At 37.9% G+C, this 24679-nt stretch overlaps 1 protein-coding gene across 2 annotated transcripts in view; it reads right to left on the bottom strand.

Annotated features, from left to right (window-relative positions):
- MEGF10 (multiple EGF like domains 10) overlaps nt 1–24679 on the bottom strand; it is a 319848-nt gene that overhangs the window by 204671 nt on the left and 90498 nt on the right. For both annotated transcript variants that reach the window (XM_038552022.1, XM_038552023.1), the window contains 2 exons: nt 11194–11556; nt 6485–6597 (listed from right to left, as the gene is read on the bottom strand). The gene's annotated coding sequence lies outside the window, so the exon portion shown is untranslated. The remainder of the gene's footprint in view (nt 1–6484; nt 6598–11193; nt 11557–24679) is intronic.

The following is a 24679-nucleotide window of genomic DNA, read 5'->3' as shown; positions in this document are numbered from 1 at the left end:
TCCCCCCTCAAAATTACATTACTATTTTCACTAGAATTCCATTGAGTTTATAAATGATTTAGAGAGAAAATGCTTCTTTATAATGCTGAATATTTATTTCTAGAAAGATGGTTAGGATTTTTTTAATCCTCAGAGTTGTATCATTTTCTTGTTGTGGGTCCTGTGCATTTTCTGTCATTTGTATCAAGGCATATTATAGTACCTTTTGCTAGTATGAAGACATCTTTTTCCATTATGTAGCTATTGCTAATAGATCTTTTAAAGTGCTCTATATTTTCTGTAACTTGCCATCTTACTACTGCATACTTTTCTAGTATTTTTTCAACTGATTGTCTTCAGTAATTATCACTGTATATCACAATTTTCCTTCCCAGTACAGAGGACTCATTTGTTTTCAACTATTCTAATGCATTGATTTCAACTTGTTGAGTACAGCTTTAATCATGGAGTGAGTAGCTGTATTGCTCTCAAGTGGAATAAAATGACTTCTAGTGTTTCCCAATGTGAATATTATTTTCTATTGATTTCAGACAGAAATTTGACCATCTATTTATTCTCTTTCTAGTATTTCCCCTAAATACTTCTTCGATACTTTAGCATTAGCATTTATTTACTTGACTGTTTTCCTCCCTACAATGTGTTTTTTTTTTTTTTGATGGTACAGATGAGTGTCTGATTTTACCCCAGAACTGAGAATAATGCCTGGCTCTACAAATTTGTTGAATGAACATAACAATCAATGATGGACAGGTCATCTCTAGATAGTCAGGTGCTTCTTTGTCTCTTTTAGCCTATGAAAAGCATTAGAAAGCAGCATATTTATATTTAATATAAATACATTTTTGTCATACTTATTTTATATGTCATGTATTAATATTTGTCATACTGTTAAACCACTTTTGCATTTATTGACTACACATTACTTCATTGTGGTGTACTAATTCAATTTCCCTGTATTTAATTTTAAATGTCTGCATCTGTGCTTATGAGTATGAACTGTAGGCTTGTTATCGGTTATCTTTGTCGCTTTTGGTTTCAGGATGTTAGCCATATTAAAATAATTAAAATATTACATGCATTTGCTCTATAACAGTTTTAAAGTAATATGAATCAGCTGCTAAGTTAAGACCATTTGCCAAGAAAGTACTCTGCCTCTTAGTGCTTCAACTTCTTCAGTCATTAGTGTTCTATTATGTTTCATTTTTCTTTGTTATTCAAGATTTGAAGGAGCATGCTTTAATTTTAAAAAGTTAAAACTGTACTGATTTTTTTCTATCATGTGACCTATAGAATCAGCTTGTTAAGTTTCATATATAATGACTAGAATTGTGTTACAGTTCTAAATTAACTTGGGAAGATTTATATCTCAAAAACGTGGCTTTCCATTTAGGAAGGGAATATCTGCATTTACTGGATCACTTATTTTTTTCCTAGAGCTTTATAGTTTTCCACCTATGAATCTTATGTTTTTGTTAGGAATTTTGTAATTTTTTCTTTTTGTTGAGAATAGGTTCTTTTTACTGTTTTATTCTTTAATATACTATTGATAATATATAGGAAAGCATTGATTTTGCTCTGCTACTTTTGTATCTAAACTTCATGTTGAATTCCTTACTGATTTCAACTGATTTCAATTACTAGCAATTTTTTCTTGAGTTCTAAGACAATTTCTTGTTTGCAAGTAACTATACCTATGGCTTTCCTTTATAAATTTATATATATTATTCTTTCCTGTCTTATTACATTAGTTAGACTCTCCATTACAAGATTAAAAAGCAAAAAATGCTCAGAGAAAATTTATCATATTTCTAACGTTGGGAGGAATGACTATAATATTTTATATAAAATATTTGCTTTTGGTTTATGCTAACCTTTATCAGCTTAACAAAGTTTCCTTCTACTGATAGTTTGCCAAGAGTTATTGTTTACTTGTTTTTAATCAAGAGTGATGATTGAATTTTAGCAAATGCATTTTTGCCTATATTGAAATGTCATGAGTTCTACCTCCTTTGATCTATTTACATAGTGAATTACATTAATGGGTTTCCTTGTGTTGAGTCATCCTTCCATTAATAATAGTTCTGTGTGCCAGGAGCTGTGTTAAACACAGTGATTAGATGAATACACATTTAAGACTGTTGTATATTCTTGATGAACTAGCCTTTTTTATCATGAAATTTATTATTAACAGGAATATTTAGTGCATTCTCAGTCGATGTAACTATTAATATGGTTGCATTTAATCCTGCCATCTTGCAATTTGCTTTTTATTTGTCCCATCTCATGTGTGTTTCTTTGTTAATTCTCTTCTGCCTTCTTGGTCCCACAAAATATTTTGTAGTACTCCATTTTATTGTTTCTTTGATTTCCTGTGTGTACATGTATATGTATATGTGTGTGTGGGTGTGTGTGTATGTGTATTGGTGACTGCTCTAGGGATTCCAGTACACATCCTAAGATTATTACATTCTACTTCTAATTAATATTTTAACATTTCAGTAGAATATAAGAATCTTCCTAGTGTAGAATTCCATTTCACCCTCCTGCAATTCTTTTTTAAACTTTTTAAAAAGATTTTATTTATGTATTTGAGAGAGAGAGAGAGAGAGCATGCATGCATGAGAGGAGAGGGAGGGACCAAGGGAGAGGGAGAAGCAGACTTCCCATTGAATAGGGAGCCCTATGCAGGGCCCAATCCCAGGACCCAGGGATCATGATTCCCAAGACCAGGGGATCATGACATGAGCCAAAGGCAGAAGACCAACTGATTGAGCTACCCAGGCACCCCCTCTCCTGCAATTCTTTTTTTTTTTTTTAAGATTTTATTTATTTATAAGAGACACAGAGAGAAAGAGAAAGAGAGAGGCAGAGACACAGGCAGAGGTAGAAGCAGGCTCCAGGACCATGCCCCAAGCCCAAGGCAGGCACCAAACCACCGCTGAGCCACCCACGGATCCCTCTCCTGCAATTCTTAAAGTTCTGGTCATCTGTTACCATTACAAATGCTAAAAATACTGCAGTGCATTATTATTTTTGCTTGAATCAGTCAATTATATTTTAAGGAAATTTAAAGGTAAGAAAAGAAAATTCTTACTTACATTTTTACCATTCCCAATTATCCCCATTCCTTCTTTCTGTGATTCTAAATTTTATCTTCAGCCCAACTTACTTTCTTTGGCATTTCTTTTAGTGCCATGACTATTATAAACAAATTTTATCAGGTTATTTTCCTTCAAAATATTTTTGACATCCATTCTTGAAGATTATTTTGAGAGATGTACTGTCTCGGGTCTTACGAGTTTCTTAGATCCGTAGATTGATTTTTTTGCCAAGTTTTGAATATTTGGGGTTATTATTTCTTCAACTAGTCCTGACTCATTCTTTTTTCCTTTTCCTCTGAGACTTCAGTTATATATGGGACAAATGATACCATTCCACAAGATACTGAGGCTCTGTTCATTTTAAAAAACAGAAAATAAAATGTATCCTGTTTTTCATTTTGATATCTTCTAATTGATCTATTTTTGAGTTCTTATACTTTTTATTCTGCAGTGTTCAATTTCCTCTTAAGCCATTAAAGGAAATGATCATTTCTAGTATTTTTAATTGATACTTTTATACAGCTTATATTTCTCTTTTGAGATTTCCATCTGTTCATTACATTCATTTTTTTCTTTAAATCCTTGAACATGTTAACAATTACTACTTTTTAAAGATTTTAAGTAATCTCTTCAATCAAATATAGGTCTCAAACTTAGAACCCCAAGATCAAGAGTCACAAGCTATACTGATTGAGCCAGCCTGGTATCCCTATAATCACCATTTTAAAAATGTCTTCTGGGCAGCCCAGGTGGGTCAGCGGTTTAGCGCCACCTTCAGCCCAGGGCCTGATCCTGGAGACCCAGGATCGAGTCCCACACCAGGCTCTCTGCATGGAGCCTGCTTCTCCCTCTGCCTGTGTTTCTGCCTCTCTCTCTCTCTCTCTCTCTCTCATGAATAAATAAATAAAGTCTTTCAAAAAAAAATGTCTTCTAACTCCAAAATCTGAGCCATTCTCAGGATCTCCTTTAATTGTCTGCTTTTTTTTTTTTTTTTTAAGTAGGCTCCCTGCTCAGCATGGAATCCAGTGTAGGGCTTGAACTCACAACCCTGAGATCAAGATCTAAGCCAAGATCAAGAGTCAGACACTCAACTGACTGAGCTACCTAGGTACCTCTCGATCATCTACTTTTTTATCTTGATTATGAATTCTATTTTCCTGCTTCTTAGCACTGGTAGTGACTTTTTAATTGTACACAGCATGTCATGGATGAAATATTGTAGAGATCTAGATTATCTTGATTACGTGTAAAAGTGTAATGTTTGGTTCTGGCCAGCAACTACGTAACTGGTTCATTCTCTTAATCTTCCAGGGCTTCATTTTATGCTCTGTTTGGGCAAATCTACATGGATTTTAACCTTAATCCTAGGATATTATCTTATCTCTTATTCCAAAACAGTGACCTTTCTGTGATCTCAATTGAATATCCAGCGTGCTCAGTAAAGCCTTTCTACCATAGCTGGATCACAACTTCAATGCATTTTAGTGCTGCATGACTTCTGGCATTTCCATTCATTTCTTAGCACCACAGCAAATTGCTGTCTCACAGAATCATGAGGTCTTAGAGAATCTTAATCTATACAGGTAAATCCCAGAGCAGCTCTTAGCCAAAGAGCTAAGAAGAATCTCCACACAGAGACGTCCCTTCTGTAGAATTCATTTGTCTCTGTAGTTCTACACTGTGAATTCCAACTGCCTTTACATCTCCTCTGTTGCAAGTTCTTCCTCAGCTCAGTATGACTTGATGTTCTTCACTTGGGTTCTACCACTTTGTGCCAAACTCAGGAAAGTGTTCCCAAACATAAAATCAGGTTGAATGTGGTGCTCACCTCATTTATTTCCTGTCTTGCTGGGACTATAGTCCTGCACTGCCTATCTTCCAATGACTAAAAGTAGTCATCTCACATGTTTGGTTCAGTTTTACAGAACAGTAAATCCAATAGCAGTTACTCCATCATGGCCTTGAAGTAAACTTGTAATAGAGAAACCTAATTGGCATTTCTCTCACACTCTTATGCTCTTGTTCCCTCTCTTTCTCTCTCCCCTTTCTCTCTCTCTCTCTCTCACAAACACACACACACACACAAACACACACACACACACACACACTTTGCCAATCTTTGGAATAATAATACTTCCCATTTTTTCCTTCTTCTCCAATGGCCTCATTTTAAACTGGTCTTAATTTTTTTAAACATATTTTAATTTATCCTCCACGAACTTCAAGAGTGAAGTTACTGGTATGGACCCTCCCTGTTCAACATAAAACCTGTCACAATATACTCCCTCCTTCTCCATGTCTCTCTTCACCTCCACACCTCTAGGAGGTTTTTAAAATTATACACATTTTTCTTTTTAAAGTTCTTTGTTATAAATTGCATACAGTTTCACAACCACTTTACAAGCAGTTCTTTAGATTTACATCTAAGTTTTTCTTGCTCGCTGCTCTTTTTTCCTAAACCATGTCTTTGTCTTTATTAAATTCTTTATTTTGATTAGTTTTTGCTTGAAGGTCTACTTTAAGTTGTATTTTTCAAAAAGCATAATATGAGTCATATAATTTCTGAATTCTTTTAAATCTGAGCCAGGCTTTTATTTGCCTTTGTATTTAGATAATAACTTGACATGGAATTTAATTCTTGGAACATAGTGCTTTTTTTCAAGAAGTCTATACATTTTCCCTGGGATTTTCTAACACTAATGTTGCAAATAAGAAATCTAATGCCTTCAAACTTTTTTTTCCCTTTGGTAACTTTTTTCTCCCGTCTGACTGCTTCCAGCCAAAACCACCTGGATACCATTCCTTTCCATTATATCCACCTAATCTTTGCTAACCCTGCTCCATGTACAAGGCTGAAGGCTTCAATTCAGAGAGGTTGCCTTCTTTTGTTTATTTGACTGTTGCTTTTCATTCATCCACTACTTCCTCCTTCTAGAACCCATATAATCATGATATTACTTCTCCTCCTTCAACATCTTCTGGTTTTTCTCCTGAATTCTCAAATCTTAAAGGTTGTACTCTGTATTCTGATAGAATGTTCCCTAGTTACTCTTCCTTTTATCCCCAAAATTTGTTTTTTGTCTCTCAATTTATACTTCTTTGTGGAAGTTTGCACTTAAAAAAATAACATAGGATTCTTTTGAATCTAATTAAGAAAATTGGATCCCTAATAGTTATTTGTCCTTAATTCTATGGGAAGCCTGTTGTACTAGAGATTATTTGATCTGAATGCTCACATTTGATTCCCCTCATTTGAACTACTGAATTTCTTAATTTATCTGGAAATTTTTCTCTTATCATTACAGAAGAAGAATTTACTTTTCCAGAACATACACCTAAAATGTGAATAGTGGCTCATCAGTGTCCCCTTTATTCACTCTTACCTGTTCCATTTCCAGTTAAAACTCCTCAGCTTCATAGCTACAGTGACAAGTTTCCAACAGTAATACACAAATGATCTTTTATATTCCTTTTACATTCCTTGGATTGTTTCTTTCTGAAATGGGAAAAAGGAAAGGATCAAACATGTGATTAGGATATCATCTTTGTCACAGAAGTTTATATTTATTTTTCTTAGACCAGTATGAGGGAAATTTTGTTTGTACTGTATTATATTAAGAATAATAAAATTCTTTAAGAGAAAAAATGTCTATACACATTCTTTCCTTACAGAGAAGCAGGGAAGCTACCTTAAAGCCATCATTCTTTCTAAATGGGGGGATGAAATCTTAAGTTACTTTCCCACCACTAAAAGCATTTTGAAATACTTTTCTTGAAACCACCTTTTACAATCTTGAATTTACTGTGGACTTCTGTGTCCAACTGCCCAAAAAAGAATAGGGAAATATGCCCATGAAAGTTAACCTCTGCTGAATACAACCATGATGTAGAAGAAACACTGGGAACATCTGTATTTTATCCTGCCAATATGTTCTCTCTTATTCTAGAAGCACAGGATGTCTTTACTCTGTCAGCTGCAAAAATATTATCTCTCTGCAGGAATGAAACAAGTGTGGAATATATATTATGCTACCACATTACATGCATACCTAAGCAGAAAACAAAGAAAATAGCCATTTAATATATAACTCAATTTTGCCTCCAGGGACAGATAAAAATTTTTATTATAATACCCAAATGGTACAGTACATAAATATACATGTGAAATGTGATAGGACTAAGTCAGGCTCTTTTGGCTAGATGCTGGTGGCTAAAAATTTATCATCTGACACCCATCCTAATCTTGCCTTCCTATAGATGTGAAGTAGGCTATATTTTTTATGAGGGCCAGGAATTTGGGGTGAGAGAGACCAAACCCATCACCATTTTTCAGCAGATCATTAATTTCTAAATCTGTGTGGAAAATAACTATTGGCTGATATCTTCCAGTTTCATTTCAAACATTATACCTTCTACAGTTTGCTTAATAAATAACCAAGATAGTAAAAAAAAAATAATGACAGTAACTAAATTGGTAATTTAATAACTTCATATGATTCTAGAGGCTTAGTAGTGTTTATCCTTTTTGAAATCAATAACTTTTCATTTGGAATCTTAAATCCACTTTAATGAGCATTCTGCTGGCAGCAGTTTTATTTAGGATGTGAGCTTATACAAACAAAAGTAATAGAGATTTTTTTCCTAGATAACAATTTACAGATCACATGATTGATTTGAATGTATAAGTCTCTGCAATCCCATTATACATGCTTCTCAAATACTTGAAATGCTTTTAACCAGAGAAGAGGTTATACAGGAAGAGTGTTCTCAATGTGGGGATTCTTCATATCTCTCAGTTAGTGGCAATATGCCTGAAATGGCTGTTCTAACATTGATTCTATTTTTGAAAACCTATACAGAGCAATAACACAACTTTCTTATAGGCAACAAATGAAAATATCATGTGATAATGCCGCTAGCTTTCTATATAAATTGCATGAATTATCGAAATGAAATATTTACTAACACAAAATAACTCACTCCTTTCTATCTTCTCATTTACTCTCACTCTGACAATGTCTTCCACACTGTTTCCATCTCTGCAAGAAACCTTTGAGGTCATGTAATGTACCCATATAAAACTAATTAGAAATATCCTCCATGAGACAAGGGGCTAAATCTATCATTATTATAACCCACATTACTCTGCTTCTGTGCCCCAGAGATTCAAGTTGCTCTGAAAGTCTCCAGAGGGTGTTCAGGAATGAAACTATAGCTTTTGGGCTTATCATTGTTTTCTGTGAGATGCTGTCCTCTGTTGCACTGATGTCCCCTGGAAGCATTTCAAAGCTATTATCCCCTTAAAGCACTAAAACTGTCCTGCATTCCCTTCATGTTTACAAAATCCTTTCTAAAAACAATGACTTCACCTTCTGTTATAATTCTGCTTTTCATAGAGGCTCAAAAACTAGTAAGTTCTCCCCACCTCTAGAAAGGGCCTCTAACAAAACCTCTCATTAATATTAAAAAAAAAAGTGCATATTACACTAACAGATATCCAGGCAGACTCTAAATCCCAGCTTGGGCTGGAGCTCTTTTCTCAGTTTGTAAATATCTGAAGGTCACCCTGTATCAATGAATGACCTACTGTTGCTTCATGCTCATTCCCTTGCCAGGTGTTAGTAAAGTCCTTACCTGAGAATAATTAACACAGAGAAAAGCAAGTCAGGAGATGAGGAGAGACCTCTACCCACCTCATCTGAGCTTGAGAAACCAGCATCCACCTTTGGTCTCCCCAGTTGCATATGCCAATAAATTCCCCTTTTTGCTTAAGTTAGTTTGAGTTTGGTTTTATGTCACTTCCAATTGAAACAATTTTGACTAATATGCTAATAATTACCAAATTGTATTGGTTATATAAATATCATTGCCTCAAGAACTTGAAATAACGCATCCCAGAGATTTCCAACCATGAAAATGCTAGCCTGATGAGTGATTTAATTAAACATGTATATATATATATACATGTATATGTATATATTTAATTAAACATGTATATATATATATATATCACTCCACAAACCACATATACAGAAATGAGGAGACAAATCTGAAGAAAAAGAGGAAGAAAACTTGCATTTGAAAGGATGGATTAAGAGAAGACATCAGCCCAATGTTTAGGATCGGGAAGATAAATGATTCCATTTTATGTTGTTATTAAATTGTATTACTCTTCATTAAAGTTAAATGCATTTAGAGGCATTAAGCTTATCAAAAACTTGGCAGTGTAATATAAGCGATGATTCTTTGTTTATTTGACGACATCCTCCTGTGAGTTGATTCACAATTTTAATTTTGGAAAATAATATTTCCTTCACGGGGACTGACAGAATGATGTGAACTGCTGCATCGTTTTGCATGAAGTCATATTGATTATGAAAGCAAACAGAAGCCAAGTGACTTAACCGATTTTTCAAGGAGCATTATGACAATAACGTTTCTATATTGTCAGAGGGGATCACATCAACTTAAGAACTGAAATCAGCCTCAGTTAAAGGGGTTGGGGGAAGACCTGGAATGAAGAGCTTCAGAAGACAATCCCCTATCCTTTATAGGTAAGTATGATGGAACTCAATAAGGACAAAAAATCTAAATATTGGGATCCCTGGGTGGCGCAGCGGTTTGGCGCCTGCCTTTGGCCCAGGGCGCGATCCTGGAGACCCGGGATCGAATCCCACATCGGGCTCCCAGTGCATGGAGCCTGCTTCTCCCTCTGCCTGTGTCTCTCTGCTTCTCTCTCTCTCTGTGACTATCATGAATAAATAAATAAAATCTTTAAAAAAAAATCTAAATATTTTTAGTGGAAAAAACTATTTTTAAAAGTATGTATTGAAAATATATGTTATTATCAAGATCCAACTATGGATACTGTGGTAAGCAAAACAAATACAGGAGAGAGCCTGCAACCTAGTGAGAGCAGAAAGCATTAATTCAATCACAGAGAACTGTCATTTCTGTTGGGTTAAATATTATCAGAGAAATGTGCCTACTACGTTAGAAGCCCACACTGGGGCTTTACCCTAAGCAGATAAACCAGGAATAGATTTCGCCAAGAATTGACATTTGGGGATCCCTGGGTGGCACAGCGGTTTGGCGCCTGCCTTTGGCCCAGGGCGCGATCCTGGAGACCCGGGATCGAATCCCACATCAGGCTCCCGGTGCATGGAGCCTGCTTCTCCCTCTGCCTGTGTCTCTGCCTCTCTCTCTCTGTGTGACTATCATAAATAAATAAAAATTAAAAAAAAAAAGAATTGACATTTGAAGAATGAATATGCTCTTATGTAAGTAAAGAAGGAAAAGAACATTTTGGTGAGAGGGAGGAGCCACAGGTGTAGGAAGCAGAGATCTGAAACAGCATGAGCCCAGGACCCAGGGACAGGACATGGAGAGTAAAGAGGCCCAGGCTGTGCAGAAGTGGGCAACTTCCTCTGAAAATGGTGGGCAGACCTTGAAGGGTTTTTGATGGAGTTTGGTAAGATAAAAAAATAATAAAGTCCCTTGTCTTCAAGCTTGGATAATCAATGAGTGAGGTATGGGTGGAGGGGGTGGAGTCAGGATCCAGGGAAGGAAAAAGTACCTGGGGGTGGAGAGGAGTAGGGGTGAGGGTAAGATACAGAAAAGTAGAGAATCTTCATGGCAGTTTATTGTTATCATTTCATGAGAATCAGCAGCAGAAACTGTGACTGAATCTTTCTGTTTTTCACAGCTTTGCATTAGGAAAAATTTCAAACACATGAAGAAGTGGAATAACATAATGAACTTTATGAAATCAACACCCAGCTTCAAGCAAGCACAACTCTAGGCTGATCTTGTTTAATCTATATGTATCTCCACTTACTCCATTCTATCTAGTTTTTAAATTTATGAACATAACAAACCCTCCAAAAATTGTGAGAATAGTACAATAATTACCAATTATTCACTCATGTAGATTCACTGTTAACATCGTAACTTGTCTATATGTGTGTATATGTGTATTTGTACACATACACACGCATCATATCTATCTCCTAAGAGGAATCTCATTCTCTCACAGCTTATCATACTCAGGAGACTTAACGTTATCTAAAATGCAATCTATATACACAATTACCTGTTTGTCCCAAAAATGTCCCCTATGGCTGTTTTTTCTCCTGATCCAGAACTCAAACAAGGTCCACACATTGCATTTTGTTGTCCTGTCTCTTTAGTCTCCATCAATCTTCAACAGCTCTTCAGCCTGTCTTTTATGACATTGATGCTTTGAAGAGCGCAGGCCAGCTACTGTGCAGGATGTCCTTAAGTGTGTGTTTGCCTGATTGTTTCCTCATGATTAGATTCAGGTGAAACATTCTGGCAGTACTATCACAGATGATGTTGTGTCCTTCCCGGTGTGTCACATCAGGAGCTGTATGATGTCAGTTGTACCGTTATTAATGATGAGTCTTTCAGTTTTTCCACAGGTTGAATTCATATCCTGTAGACATAATCCATTACTGAGGAAACCAGACAAGGACTGCAAAATATAATTTCTATTTCCCCATGAGCCATCTTAATGCCAAAAGACATTAACACAGGTCATTTATATAGACAAAGCTTTGCCGGTTTTATTCACAAAAGGCGCATATAGATCATAAATAGACAGTGACAGGGAATGAATATCCTGCAGCAATTAGAGGAAATTGGCATACTTGAGAATTAGAATTGTGAGAAGTAAAACATGGAGATGAAGCCCATGGCTTCAGGAGACGGACTGTAGGGGACATCATCCTGGGCTCTGCCATGCACACTACCTGTGTGACCTTGGGTGAGTTACCTACCCTTTTTGTCTCTGCTTGCACATCTCCAACATAGGAAGTCATAGAACTCATCCTACATGGTTGGCGTGACCATTGAGCTGCTACATATATAACATCTGGCACACAACATGGTGTGATGATTTTGTTTCCAGTGAAGGACCACTAGCCTCCATGTGTTGACTAAAGGAAGACACTAGGTCTTCTTTGTAAAAAAAAAATATTATCTGAGGGGCACACCTGGGTGGCTCAGTTAGTTAAGTGCCTGCCTTTGGCTCAGGTAATCATCTCAGGGTCCTGGGATTGAGCCCCAAATCCAGCTCCCTGCTCAGCAGGGAGTCTACTTCTCTCTCTACTTCTGCCTCTTGCCCTTACTCATGTGCTCATTCTCTCTCTCTCTCTCAAATAAATAAATAAATAAAATCTTTAAAAAATATATCTGAAATTTTGACCCTGTTAATAATATAATCTGGTAAAATATAAGGTTTGCATAAAATCACTAACATCTTCATCTAATGAGAAGTACTCAGGACAGAAGAGTTTTTATTTTAAAGACCAGATGACAAGTGTTAACATTCCCCAAATCGTAAGCAATGATCTTAACTATAAAATGTGTCCAATGTCATTTCCTGTGGAGGATCTAACCCTTAGTAATGTATACGTGGCCTGTGTTTGGTGTGAAAGCACATATTTAATACTAACATTCATAGTAGGATCTAAATCACATACAGGAAAACGCCTGCTCAGAGATCTACACAAGAATCTGGTCTAAAATCACTCTTAAATCTTACAATGGCAACTTGGTTTTCAAATTTCAAAGGTATTTTTCTAATTAGGCAATTCAGCCACAGTATCCTTACTTCACCATCTTGTTTACGTATATTTGTGTGTATGAAGGTGCCGATCCTGGAAGACCTAAGCATTATCCCTGATCTTATCCACTGATCATTTTTTTTGAAAAAATTACTTTATTGTCCCTATAGTATTTTCAATGCTAGTCATTCATGGCTTAATAAAATTACTTAATTTTTAGTATGCTTTTTTCCCTTTAGTGTAATAATAATTATATCATCAAAATAGGACTAAAATGTCATCCTGAACTTTGTGTTTTTAAGATCTGAGTTTCTCCTAAAATGTGTAACCATAGAAATTTTTTTACCTTAACAAGTAACGTAGAAAAAAATTTTTTTTTTATAATTTTTATTTATTTATGATAGGCACACAGTGAGAGAGAGAGAGGCAGAGACACAGGCAGAGGGAGAAGCAGGCTCCATGCACCGGGAGCCCGACGTGAGATTCGATCCTGGGTCTCCAGGATCGCGCCCTGGGCCAAAGGCAGGCGCCAAACCGCTGCGCCACCCAGGGATCCCGTAATGTAGAAAAAATTAAGATTCCTAAAAGTTAAGTGATTTGAGTTGTTATTATTTTAAGAAACAAGAGATCAACAGACCTACATTAACACTTTCAAACAGAAAAAAATAAAAATTTAAATAAGTACTATAATATTTACTTTGGTACCATATTATGGCTAGTTCAGGAAAAGATAAGGCAGGGTAGAAACATCTAGAGAAAACAGAGAGGAAGGGAGTGGGAAGAAGCAAGGAGAGGCAAAGGGGACAGAAGGAGAAGGAGAGTCCAATATTGCTGACCCCTGAATCCCCAAATCTCCCCTGCCCAGGGCTCAGGATTACTGCTTCCACCCCTATTTCCTCCATCACTCTCAGGCCTGCTTCCCTATACAGTCCTCTCTGACCTTCCCCTTGCTCAAAACTCCAGACTTTCATCTCCAACCCAGGCTACCTTCCTATACTCCAAACATGCACTACAGATTTTCTTCTTTTTCTTCTTGTCTTTTATTTTGCAACTGTTTTCCTCCATTTGTCAAAGTTAACTTCTACCCCAGGCATCGATTTTGTAGTCATGAAACCCAGATGTACAAACATAAAACTTCCTTTATTTCTTCAAAACTGACAAAGCTCACAAGCCCCCATTTCCACAGATGGAAGAACATCTAACTGTCAATTTAAAGAAAACTGGGACACTTCTGAGTTTTGTTGGGTAAATACATCATTGAAGTGAAATTCACACTCATTTCCTTCTGTTCTTTCCATCAATCCTCTAAATTTGGGGATTGAGGTAATAATTTTAAGGATGGAATAGCATTTTGCTATAGAGAAGAGGGAGCTCATCCCAAAGGGGAAGAAAGTAAAACAGTCAAATAATTGCTCAGTTACAATGCAGATGAGTTTCTTAAAAATGTTACAATGCAGATGAGTTTCTTAAAAATGTGGGAGCACAGAGTGAATTCAAGGAAGCACAAAGGGGCAGAGAGAAGCATTAATTCGGCCACAAGGGGCCAGAGACATCTTCTGAGAGGAAGCACATTTTAAGTTTCATCTTCAAGGGAAAGTAGGAGTTAGTTGGTTTAAAAAGATGGGAAAGGAAGTGTTAGGGCACACGAGCTAATGGAATCATGGGAGAGTATGACATACTTGGCAAATGAAGCAGCTCTGTAATAGCTAGAGCATAGTGACTGTTCAGAAGAGTGGGTAAGAGATGAGCTTAGAAAGATAAACAGACTATATGTCAATCCAAGGAACTGGGACCATACTCTCTAGCCCTGGAGTCGGCATACTCCAAATAAGTCTGCTGCCTAGTTTTGTAAGCAAAGTGTTATTGGACACAGCTATGCTCATCTGTTCACATATTCTCTGTGGCTGCTTTCATACCACCATATCAGAGTTAAGTAGTTTTGACAGAGACTGTATATGGCCAACAAAGCCAAATGTGTTTACTATCTAGTCCTTTACATGAAAAGTTTGCTGACCCAGCTCTATACCACTGGGTGATAAATACATCCTCTTTAAAAGAAAGAGTATTCATAGACCTGAAGTGCCATTCGGATATCATTAGCATATTGCTATTTAAATTTGTACAAAACTAAAACTATATGTGAGTGTCTTATGCCTACAGCTCTTAAGCAAGTATAAAAATCCGTACATTAAATTTAAGCTAACAAAAATAACAAATACTCAAATTAATGGTATTCATTCAATGTGACGGATGATACCATTGATATGGAAACAGATTTCCAGTCCTAATATCGGACTCACTGTCCCACTACAGGTTCTTTTAAATTCGGCAACTGATAACCTTTGGGGCTATGATTTTACTTATTTGAACTAGGGTAAAGCCTTTGTTAAAATAACAAAAGATGGTGATTTCATTGAACCTTATATGTCCCCAATGCCTCATATTGGAATACAAAGTCCCTCTGTCTTCTTTTTTTTGTGTGTAGGCTATTGATAATTATAGTAATGCCCATTGGTACAATAAAAACACAAATGCCTGTGTAGGCACTGAAATCAATGGTCAGCACTGACTTCTAAGGCAGCCATTCAGGTGACCCACAATTGCTTACATTTTTAAAATGTCATCTAAATGAAAGCACAGTAAACGTGAAAATATCACAGAGAGCTGCACATCCTAGATGGCATGAAAAGCTATTCACAAAATGAAATCTAACAGTAGATATTTATTGGGGCAGCAAAATTGTTAAAAACAGCTAGTCCAAACTGGGTGAGTACAAGAAGCGGCAATGGACTGCAGAGTCATGAGTGAGGACTGGCTTAGATACCAAGATTCGGGAGCTGGAAGGAAATGGTTCTGGAAGTATCCACATAGAGAAGAAGAAAGTGAGAGGAGGAAAAGTACTAAATCAACAATTGGCCATCAGAGGCAGCTGTATAAATAATTACACATGTACACCCACAAATATACTCAATTCAAGATGATCTGTACTAATGGAGCAGAACTATAACACGTATCATATGAAATACCAGTACAGAAAAATCGCTTGTATGCAGAGGAGAGAAGAGTTTCTAGAGGATTTACTTTTGTTTGCTAAAACTTGGTTCATTCTCCCAGAAGCCACATTAACTTGAATAAAATGCCAAAATGGTATGGAATGTGGTACTCACTGCTAGAAGCCTACTCAATATCCATTCCCCTTTCTTCTTTACTAACAGAATGTTAATTTTTGTCAGGGTGGCAATGAGCCCAGCTGAAAGCTGCAATTCCCTCCTTTGCACCTATGAACAGTCATGTAACACAGTTCACGCCAATTAAGTATAAGTGAAAGTCACCAGATGGAATTTGTGGGAAAGCCCTTTAAAAGGCAGGTAGATTCAGCTGACTAGATCCTTTGACCTTACCCTTCTTCCTGCCTGTATGTGTAATGTTACAGGTGGAACAACCGTATTTGACCTTGACACCCCAAGAACAGGATAAGGATTACTGAGTAGAAACATAGGAGGGGTCCTAGGGGCTTCATGGAGCCCCAATCTCAGCACTAACCTCCAACTTCCAAATGTAAGAGTAACAAAACCTCTAATTTTTTAAATCACTGTTTTCTAGATTCCTGTTCCTTGAGGCCCAGTACAATTACTACAAACCCAAAAGCCCTATTAAAAAAAATTCTCCCTCTGCCTATGTCTCTGCCTCTCTCTCTCTCTCTCTCTCTGTCTCTCATGAATAAATAAATAATTTAATTTAAAAAAAAAAAAAGGGACGGCTGGGTGGCTCAGCAGTTAAGCATCTGCCTTCGACTCAGGGTGTGATCCTGGAGTCCCAGAATCAAGTCCCATATTGGGGTCCCTGCATGGAGACTGCTTGCTTCTCCTCTGCCTATGTCTCTGTCTCTCTGTCTCTCTCTCTGTCTGTGTGTGTGTGTGTCTCTCATGAATAAATAATTTTTATTTTTTTTAATAAATAATTTTTAAAGAATGGTCTCAGGTACAATCTCTCCTAAGGTAGCCTTCAAAGTTAATTAAAATGTCCAAGAAAAAATGAAAAGTTGTTTCTTGCCAAGATGCAACAGGAAGCTTCTTTACCCTGTGACTAGGGCCACCCAAAGTAGGGGAGAAAGGAGATGGGCAGTCTAGAAATTAGGCCAATTTAAATGGGTTCCCCACAAGCCTGTGTCTACCAAAACTCCAAATATGCTAGCATTCTCCACCATCTTTTTCTTTTTGATTGCCATTTTTCCCTTCATCCTTAACCTAATGGAAAAAAAGAAAAAGAATAATAGATATTAACACAATTACTTACTTTCAGGGGCTTCTGATTGTCCATCCAATCAAGCATATGTTGGATAATTTACTGAGCAATCATTTGTATTACCAGTGATTTCCTCCCCTATTCCAAGCAAGTAGCCACGTTATTGGTGCTGTACTTTAGGGGAGCTTTATGGCACAAGTATGAAAGCAAACTCCCTACGAACTCTCTTTGCAATTCAAGAGCCTCAGTTCTGGAAGTGGATTATGTTGGAGGAAGGCAGAAGCAGACATAGCAAAGGAGAGAAGAGAGTCTGCCCTGTGTTAGGAAGGCATGGTGGTTTCCACAAAGAGCAGAGGCATGAATCATACTCCTGGCAGCACCTGAGGGAACAGACAGGGACTCTGAGAAGCATGATGGGTGATAAACAAGACAGTCTGTCCCTTGGGCAACAGGGCTCCCATCTGAATAAAGATCACTGCTGCCCAAAGAGAGCCCAGAAGCAACCACTGCATTGAAGTTTCTGTGATAGCTCTGACAACAGAACTACCATCATGGGTCAAATATTAGGGGAAAGTTCCCTTGTTTTTCAAGAAACTCCAACTGTCTCCAAGATACTAAGGAAGAGAGAAAGTCCCTAAATGACAGACTGAATTTACTTCTAGTGAGGTAGGATGAAGGCTCAGAAGAACATCTTACACAGTCCAGTTTGTGATTCAGGAAGTGATTCCCACCAAAAATACCAATTCCTTCCTCTGAACTCTGAACCTCAACAGCTCTGTCTCCACAACCTGGTGCTCCAGACAATGGTTTTTCTTTTCCTGTATCAATCTTACATTCCACTCACGAGGCTTTGGTTTTGCCCAGCATTTTCTGTCCTTTAACGAAGTATATTTACTCATTCAATAAATGAGCGCCCATTTTTTTTTCTATCTTCAAATACTTTTCCTTCACAAAACCCTCCCTGATTCTAAAATTCTAAATCATACTTTTGTCCTTTACATCTCCACATTACTTGTTTGCTATTCTCCTGGGATATTTACCCTGTCCTACTTTGTGCTATAATCTCCTATCCGCTCCCCCATGACCAAACATTTTTAAAAATTTATTGAACATCTACTATGCACTCTAAGGACAGAGATATCAGTTTCCCAAATGTCTGACATAGTACCACATACCAGTAAAAATTTTGTAAGAGCCTACTACCTCCTGGGCCCTGGAACAGAACACAGAGCTTGTCCTTGAAGTCCTTAAAGTCTGTGTGTTACGGTCAAGGTTGAACATAATAAATCCTCAATGAGTATTGTCGATATTATTTCTTAGCATTTTAAAGCTGCATTCACCTAGTTGTATTCAATTTAAGCAGAACGGGGAAGATAATTTTGTTGGGGAGTGTTGGGTAGTGAGCTTCTTGAGACCTAAGAATGTGCCATGTAGACTTTGAACCTACTAGAAACAAAGTAGCAAGGAAAATTATAAAGTATGCTTTAATCATTTCCATTTTGAAATCAGGTAAGTAAGAGCATTTTTATTTTCAAGGCAAATGTACAAATAAAAACATCATTATCCCTCACGTGAAATCCTTGAAAAATGCTGAGGTAAAGGAACTGCTTACTAAAAGCTACTTTCTCTTTTCAGGGCCTGCTTCCTTAGCCTTTCATGCTTTCCTGCTGTCACTGCTGCTTTGGAATTTGCTGTTGTGTGTAATAAGACTCCATCACAAATATTTGTGGAGAAATCAAGAAATATTCTCTGGTGATTTTGGCACAGACCACAGTCAAGATTCAATCTCTGATCTCTCTTCCCACACTCCCCATCCGGTGTTCAGGCTCTCTTTCTTCTTCCCAGTTATCCATTATCCTGACTCTACTAGCTGTTGGGTGGCAATCTTCGTGTTTTCCATTTCTCAAATATGTCACAAATCTTATATACTAAGGGCTAGTGAAGGAGGGAATTTTGACCTAAGAAACAAGAAGCCTGGGTTTATTTGGTCATTTATTCATTCAACAAATGTTTTTAAGAATTTTCTACATTTCAGGCACTGGGTTAAGCCTCATAAAACAGGGATGAATAAGACAGGAAAATCCTTACATTCTAATGGAGAAAAAGGATAAACAAATTCACAGATACCCAGAAAAGTGACAGATACTGTAAAATACTGTGAAAAAAAGACACGGGGAAGTGTGACAGATAGTATCTGTCGGGAGGTACTTGCAAAATGACTCTCAGGGAAGTCTTTTCTAATATGTAAGCAGACCTGACTGAGGGAAAGTCCTGGCCAAATTCCAAGGAAGAACCTTTCAGGCATCTCACTCTGAGATGAGAAAGACTTTCCTATGTCCAAAGCAAGGAAAGGAGGCTAGTGTAGCTAGAGACAGCCTGCAGGATGGAGAGCAACCCTATGGGAGACCAGTAGAAAAGAAGGCTTAGCTCATAGAGGGCCAAGTAGCTGCAGTGAGGAGATTATATTTTAAAAAGTATAGGAAGTGTTTGATGTGCTGTAAGCAGAGGAGTGACAGATCCTTTTTTCTTTTAAGATCACCATGGCCAGTGGGTGGAATGTTGAATTAAAAATAATGATGAGGAGGCTACTATATAAATTCAGGAGAGAGAAGAGGAAGGACTGGATACTTTAGAGTTGGATGCTATATGTGAGAGGAGAGAGAGTTGTCAAGATGGCACACAGGTTTTTGGCTAGAAGGCTTGAATGGTGGTTCCCCGTAATGAGATGGGAAAGCACTCGGAGCCGACCTTGCCTGACCTTGGGCAATGTAGTCTTTTCAACTCAGAAATGCAGATATTGAAAGGGATAGCATAGACATCCTCAGATACTTCTTCGGCACTACAATATCATAGTTCATTTGGGTTATTAGGACATGATATATTTTCTTGCTTCCAATTAGGAAAATAACATACACTTTGGAGCAACAGAGGATGGGAGCTCTATTAAGCTGCCAGAATGCCCCACAAAGCCATGTGACTTTGGGAAAGAGCTTCTCTGTGCCTTGGTCTCCTCATCTGTATAAATGGGATTATAAAACTGCTTCCAGGGTGTCTGGATGGCTCAGTCGGTTAAGCATCTGTCTTTGGCTCAGTTTGTGATCCTAAGGTCCTGGGATCAAGCTCCATGTCAGGCTCCCTGTGGGGAATCTGCTTCTTCCTCTCCCTCTGCCTCTCTCCCTAGCTTGTGCTGTCTTTCATAAATAAATAAATAAATAAATAAATAAATAAATATCTTTTAAAAACCTGACTTGCTTCACTGGGCTACTGTCAGGGACAAGTAATATTACTATGTAAGACAGCTAAAATATACTAGTGCTCAGATAATCACACATTCTCCTTCCCTGACAGACTCAACACTTGTTCTTTCTCTTCTTTCAATCACTTTGCTTTGTGAATCTCTTGACTCGGGGATTTTCTTTCTCCTAAGGGTGAAGCAACTCCAACACTGGGAATTCTCAGAGCAGAATTTCATGTGGGTCCCTTCCTGTGATAGCCACTCAGCCCTGGATGTCTCTGACTTCTCACCTGTAAGGTGAGCATGGCTGGAGGAGAGCAACACAGGCAGCTCCAAGTCTGTGGACTCCAGGTTATCAGCCCTAGAGTTTGGAGCTCAACTTTGAGTTATTCATCTTTTCCTGCCCTCTAGCTCACCCTTCCCCTGATGAAGAACTGCGTCTGAGAAGAAGGTGTGATGGAATCCTTCCAGTTGCTGGTGAGGGAGTGCTCATGCCCTGACATGCCACCCATACTCCAATGTTTTGCTGCTGCTGGCCATATTACCTGGCACTCAGGGCATGAGATGGGCATGCTACAGGAATGGAGATGATGGTCTTCTGTGCTGCCCACAACACATTTTTAGTTCACAAAAACAAAAAAATTAACCACCATAAAAATTCACTAATGAATAAGCCCCATCTTTTGTTAAGCATTCCTTTCTTTTCTTTTCTTTTCTTTTCTTTTCTTTTCTTTTCTTTTCTTTTTTTTCATTTCTCTCATTTGTCCATTCTTCCCTTTCAGAGGAAAAAGCCAAAATAATAGAATTCCCCAAATGTCATGTTTTTCAAGGGTTTCTTGCTCTTCAGACAGAAAGCCAGGTTCTTGCCGTCATTTCTGCTGTGGCAGCTGGAGGGCAGTGCAATTCTCTGTCTCCCCTCCTGAAGCCTTGCATTGTCTCTCATTTCCTCCCATCCCCCTCCAGGCTAAGTGCAGAGGGGAAGAGACACAATGGAGGGAAACATGCACTCTTGGCCCAGGAGCAGCAGGGGGTGGGGGGTGGGGGATATGACTTGAAAAGAAACAAGCAACATCAAGTTCACAGATCACACATCCTGGTCTTCTTGCTTCCTCCTCACTCACACAGCATTAGCTGCTTTCACACCCATCTAACACATGCTTCCCCTTGCCTCAGCCTGTTCCACATCTTCTCTCTACACCCAATTCTTCAAATTCTTCACATGTGAGCTCAGCTGGGCCTCACCCCTGCATGCATACACACAAACTCACTCAGCACCTCCCTGTCTGTCTTCCTCTCCTGCTCAGGGCTAGCCCCCAGATCTTGTGACCCCAGACTGGGAGAGGCCACTACTCTGACAACGTGTTGGTGTGTGACAATAAGACAGACCATGAGGCAGAGGCTGATTGCAGAGAAGCTGGCTGCTGAAAAGCTACCCAGCCCCACAGGCAGGGAGGGCATAATTAGTAGATGACCCGAGTAACTACTGCCAGACACTGGCATTGCCCAATGCATGAGTACCCACGGTGCCATCACAGGTCACAGAAGAAACAGGAGCTGCTGGTTTCTGTGGGCAGGGCCAGGCATGGAACTAGAGCAGAGGAGAGGGAAGCTACAGGAACAGAGTCTTACATTTGCAGTGAGCTTTGTGCTTTCCAAAACTGAGGCAACTTTGTGTACCTCTTATTTCACTTAGGCAGGCATATGTTAGGATGTCCTTGTTAGAGGTGAGAAACTAAGATGGTGTGAAGGGTATGCCCCCTGTTCTCATTAGACAGATGTTCATGACAGAGGTGGGGTAGATTCTACTGCTGGGGTGAGAGCTTTACCCAAAACATCACTAATCTGCATAAAATTTCATATCATGTAGGATAGCATCTCTGACAGGGCTTTGGGAAGTAAACGTTGCCACCTCAAATACATTAGGCCCCTGCTATGTTTCTTTAATATGTCCAGGTACTCCAGGGAAGGACAAGAAAAGAGATCACAGCTAAAGCCAAGCAGAGAAATAGGTGATGTGATCAACATGAGGGCCTCACCACCTTTCTCCCCTACAGAACATGCTGGGCACTAACCTCTCATAAGAAGTTTCAAAGCTGGGATGGCCTCCTTCTCTTCTACTTCCTCCTCATTGTACAGAATCCTTACTGACAGAGTATTATAACTGCATGAGCCCATGGTGAGGAGACTACAGACCATCCACTAGAAAAATCTGTTTGCCAGAAGATTCTTTCTTTGCAACTCAAACACAGAACATTTTTAATACCGTTCCCCTTCTTTCCTCTCTACAATTTCAAGGAAGAGAAAGAAAAGACCAAAAATCACAGATACTTTAGTGGTAATCTATGGTTTAGAATGAAAAATAGGTGCTTTGATTTTGTTTTTAAATTGATTCTCCTTTTCTAAAGCTTCCTCCACCTGCACCCCTCAAAATCAGTGGGAATCAAGGTGAGGCATTGCAGACTCTGTATGTTTATATTCACTCTAGTAGATTTTAATACAATGTTTTGACTCTCTTTTAAATTTCCTCATGACCTAGATCAAGCTGTCCTTTTTCAGGTTTCACATTAGTAAAAACTGAATTGTAGCTTCCATCTATATCATAAACATGTTACGTGGGCTGGTTAAGTAATATTTATAGCGTGGCTAAAACTAAACTATACTTCTCTAAAGATGCCAATACCAAAATGTCTTTGGGGTACTTCTTGAAACTGTGAGTCTGTTCATTTTTCTTTTAATTAGGATTTTATTTTATTTTACTTAAAAATAAATAAGTAAATGACTCTAACCTCCAGAGAGCCAAAGTACATGCTAACAGTAATGTGAGTTGTGAAGCCAGCTCACTGGTACAGATCATATTTCTTCTTTTACCTGAAATGTTTCATCTAAGAAGACATCCAAGTAATTTGACTCTTTGCTGACCTCTCAGATGGATCACAGATTCTTATGAATCGGTCTCTTGAAGATTGGCACTTCAAGATGACACACCACGCATATGTGTTTAATTCCACTCCCTCACAAAATCACATGGCATGTATGATAAGAAATAGAGCTAGAATGAAGTCGTAACACCATTGTGAATAGGGGGAAGAATATCAGTGAGAAATATATTTTGATAAATTTCTTGGCAAACACAAAAGAAGAAGGGACTGTATTACTGGATAAACCAGATTAAAGGAAGCTGAAACCCAGAACACAACAAAAGACTACCACAGAGGTGGAAGCCATTCTTTATGGCAGAGTCCTAGGACCCTCCAAATGTGTAGATGACAAGAAACGAGAACAGAAATTGGATGACAAGCAATAATCGGTGTCATAAATTAAAGGACTATTTATTAAACATCAGGTCTAAGTAGCATCTCCCATCCCATTCCAAACCCTTTGCATCAAAACAATTAGATACTGTGGAATTTGAGCTGCAGAACTGCTGGTTACCCACTCCAGACTCATATGTCCTCAAGGAAGACCTTTCTGTCAGCATGTGCCACCCACAAAGCTTACAGTTAGATCCCTGTAAATTTGAATCCCTGGTTCTGTTGGTTAGTAGAGATGCTTGTAAGAGAAGGAGAACCACACTGGAGCAGGGGAAAGCAATCACAGTAATCTATAGGACTGAGTCTTATTAACACTCATAGAAATCCAAAGCTAAAATGAAAGATTTGAGAAGGGACCCAAGGGAAATTTTTGGATTGATGAAACTACTCTCTATTTTGATTATGATGGTAATAACACGACTATATATACTTATCAAAACTCATCAAACTAAGTATCTGTAAAGGGTGAATTTTTGCTGAATGTAAAGTATGTCGCTAAAATTCTAAGCTTAAAAAGGAAGCACACCCCCGTGAAAGAAGGCTAAAGTTGTTGACATCTGACTTGGTCTGAAGCTGTCCTGAACAGTTTATCCACTTGTTTAGCAGCACAGAGTTGTGACAAATGGAAGGACTGGCTCCATCTTAGCCTAGGCATTAAGCTAGTCTGATTAATTCAGAAACAGAAGGGAAAGTCTTATGTAAACCGAGTACATACAAGCACCAGACAGCCCAACACCATGATAGGGCTATTTGGGATGTCTTATTTAATTTTATTTAATTCACAACACATAGGATAGGACTGTTTGGGGATGTCTTACATCAGCTTAGAACATCTAGACAGATGCTCAATAAATGGGAACCAAAGGTTATGTAACAAAAATAAAACAAAAGAGGTTTCTTATTTAAAAAGGAACAAACAAAAATAAGAAAGAATTACTATAAATTTAAAATATGCTTGCTAAGAACTTTTACATGTAATAGAAAGCTTGAAAAATACAACCAATAAAATCTTCTAAAATGTTCAAAAAAAGAAAGAAATCAAAGATTTGGAGGGAAAAGTTAACATCATATAGAATCAATATAAAAAGTCCTACAACCCAGCTAACAAATCTGAAGGACAGAACTAAGAAAATGCATGGTGCAAAATAATCAAAGAAAGAGTAGTTGATAAGTAAAAACAATAAAATGTGGATTATAGAT

The sequence above is a fragment of the Canis lupus genome, chromosome 11 (assembly GCF_011100685.1).
Source record: "Canis lupus familiaris isolate Mischka breed German Shepherd chromosome 11, alternate assembly UU_Cfam_GSD_1.0, whole genome shotgun sequence".
NCBI classification, from domain to species: Eukaryota; Metazoa; Chordata; class Mammalia; order Carnivora; family Canidae; genus Canis; species Canis lupus.
The sequence above is the reverse complement of the archived record's forward strand: the minus strand, read 5'-3'. Positions and strand labels throughout refer to the sequence as shown.